The sequence below is a fragment of the Urocitellus parryii genome, chromosome Y (assembly GCF_045843805.1).
Source record: "Urocitellus parryii isolate mUroPar1 chromosome Y, mUroPar1.hap1, whole genome shotgun sequence".
Lineage (NCBI taxonomy): Eukaryota > Metazoa > Chordata > Mammalia > Rodentia > Sciuridae > Urocitellus > Urocitellus parryii.
In genome coordinates, this window is record NC_135548.1 from 48519015 (window position 1) to 48522346 (window position 3332).

The window sequence follows — 3332 nt, forward strand, 5'->3', positions numbered from 1 at the left end:
TTCCGTTGAGCTCCAGAGGCTCAACACAGTAGGTGTTGGGCTGTCCCAGTGCCATAACCCCTCCCAGGTTTCAAGGGGACTGTCTCCCCAACTCTCCCAGCCCTTGCCCACTCTCCTATTGCTGCCCACGATCTGTGGTTCCCATATGGGCATCCCGCCCTGGCTCCAACCTCACATATCCGGTATCCCCCAGTCTCCCTGGTATCTGGGTCCAGACTCTCCTCTTCCTACAAGAATATCAGATATTGGATTTGGTCCCAGTTGATGCTGTGTTCCATCATGTGAGCTCTTAGCTTCATCACTGTGCAAAGACTCTTTTCCCACACAAGTTCGCACGACTTTTGGCTGGCTAAGAATTTTCAGGCGACACTTTTCTAATGAGTACACTTTCCTTCCTTCCGATCTCCCACCAGTGAGCATTCCTCGCACCCTTGTCCTAGTTCCTTTATGGCAGTTTCCCTCCTTATGGCTGAGAGGACCTAGTGACCCCTGAATTCACACGTTCTCCTTAATCACCAACACACTGCAGAATTCTCCAGGGGGCCATATATGCTCCTGGAAGTTGGTGTTGGAAATAGTTCTCCATCCATTAATCACTCCCTCACTCACTAATGTCCTTGTGTCCTTGAGAAAGGCTCTCCCTTTCCTGGTTTTCCTGAATAGAAATCCTCTTGCCTCTTGGGTGAATAGGGTTATGGGTTGTGCAGAGGGTGTTGGTCCACTGAGCATCTTAGAGACTGTCCTTTATGGAGCCTAATGATCCTCACTGGGGAATGAGGCCAGGGTCCTAACTGTGGTTAGTTAGAGAGGGAAAGAAGGACGAGGGAAACTCAGATGTCCCTTCATGGCCCCTGGAGTTAGAGGACTTACCCCTTTGCACCTGGGATCAGGAGACCTCATTTCCTCGAGGACACGCACACTCAGACGTTAATCTTGAGTGTGGGTTCCTTTCTGGGGTCCAGGGCTGTTGTTAGCCACCAGGAATGACAGTGCTCTCCATGCTGAGTGGAGCCATTTTTGCCAGGAAAGAGAGCCCATGGTCACGCCTTGTGCAAAGCATCCCACGCCAGGGGCTCCCATGCCTACATTCCTGTCCTGAAAGGAAGCCACTCAGAGGCAAGGTGGGTCCAACCACCTCCCATGTGTTCACTCATCACTGTGTTCCAGCAGTCACCCCAGTGAACAGTCCTGATGGGATTGGATGTGGCTCAGAATGTCACCCTCATGAGCTCTACCCTGCCACAGCTGCAGTTCTGCAGTGGGAGAAACTCAAAACCTCAAAACACATGCACATGAAAGAAAAGAGCAAGAGCCAGAGCCCAAACAGGCCAGGTGTGGCAAAGACAGCTGGAGTGCCTAGGTTGGGACTCAGAATTATGTCAGTGGGGTGGCATTGCTGCTGGCACCAGCATGATAACCGAGAGCCAGCCCTGCTCATTTTGGGGAGCAGTGTGTTGGGGAAGGCAGCAGAAATTGAGAGGCAGGATTGAGTTTGGCCCTAGGAGGAGGTTGGGTAAGAGGCCAGTGTGGGTTGGAGAGCCTGGGCAGATAGACAGAGGCCAGGGCACACCCCAAAGCCTGGAGACTGCACTTGATGTCCAGGGTTGTGAAACACCACTTCCCCTCTTACTCACAACTGAGAGCAAGGGGCATTGATGAGTTCAGTTTGTGTGCGGCTGCATCCAAGGTGGCTCGGCTAGGAACCTCTGTTTCCTTGACTCAGGAGGCTGGGAGTCCAGGCTCCACTGAGGCTCGGCTGGGAGGATCGGAGTCTGAGTTTATGCCTGTGTTCCCTGTAGGATCCATGTTGGCTGAGCCTCAGTGTTTTTGTAATGAGAGGATGGGTGACCGTCATGTCTTTATCACAGGACACACTTGCTAAATGGATTTGTTTGCTCTGAGGAGGAAAGAGAGAGGGGGGAGTGGTGCTGGAGACAGGGATGCAGACAGGGGTCATGGACTTGGCATAACTCAGTCTTGGAGGTGATATCCCATCACCTGTACCCACTTCAATTCCCATGAATCCAGAGGCTGAGCCCCCTTGAGGTGAGGGGTGAACCGGTTCTGGGCAGCAGGATGCTGTGGTACCTCGGAGTCTCTGTGAGACCCCAACACTAGACACACTTGGCCCTTTTGAAATCTTAGGAGAAGCCTTGGGAAGTTGTATGGCAGAGGGGAGCAGCCTCTGCATCTCAGTCCCCTCCAACTTGCCATGGTGTAGAGAGGGAACTGCAGCCACGATGGGACGGACATTGGCCATGTCCCTGTGTGGGACACAGGCCTGATTGAGTTAGGGTGCATTCTTTGTCTCTCCCTTTCTTGTGATTATCCCATCTCTACATTCGTGCTTTAGCCACCTGTGAGTCCCATCTCTGGTTTCAGAGAGAACAGAGGGTGTTATGGGCCAATAGACACAATAAACCCTAGAGATTAGATGCTACCCTACTTTCCAGAAAAGACTGGGCACACCATGAGTTGCACAATGATGGGACCAGGGTCCAAAAGCTGCTGAGAGGGAAGGACTGGTTGTGAATGCATTTTTGAAGGCTCCAAGCTGGAACTCTAGTGGCACCAAGCAGGGCAGATGCTGGTGGGGATGTTTGGGTAGTTGTTGGTGAACACCTGCGCACCTGAGATGGGTAGGCATGGAGGAGAAATCGGCAGCCCATAGGGCTGTTGAAAGTGGTCTTATGTGAAAAGAGGCTCAGGTATGGGCACAGGAAATGACATCATTGCCTTGACAATGGATCAAACAGAACATGGAACCCTGGTATCCAGGCACCCACTTCACTGACCAAGCCATCCGAGCTCACTTGGTTGGAGCCACTGGAGGGAGAAGGATGTTCTCCTGTGGTTGCAGACAATGCCGAGCCTCAGGCTCCCAGGAATCTCAGGGGGGCCAACTAGCCCTTTTGTGGATACACTGGGTGAGGCTTCATCTTAGACGCCAGAGCCTCTGGCGATTGTCGCAGAGGAGCTCAAGAGTAACAGTGAGTAGCACAGGGCAGGTGAGCCCAGCAGGCCCTCTAGTCTGATCCCTGATGAATGGCCCAGAACTCCTATTCTGACTCTGTGTGTGTGTGTGTGTGTGTGTGTGTGTGTGTGTGTGTGTTTGTACTGATGGGAACTGTCCCATTGTGCTTTGACTCTAGTGTATTGGCACAAGTCATTTTTCTGTTTGTCACCATTTCCATTTTGAACCCACCATTCTTGGTCCCAACCCAGGGTGAAAATGATCAGAACACGGAGGAGCCCTTCAGGGTTCAGAGCCTTGAACCTTACAGGCAGGACCAGCTTAGGAATGAGCTCCTGCCTGTCATTTGTGGGAGGAA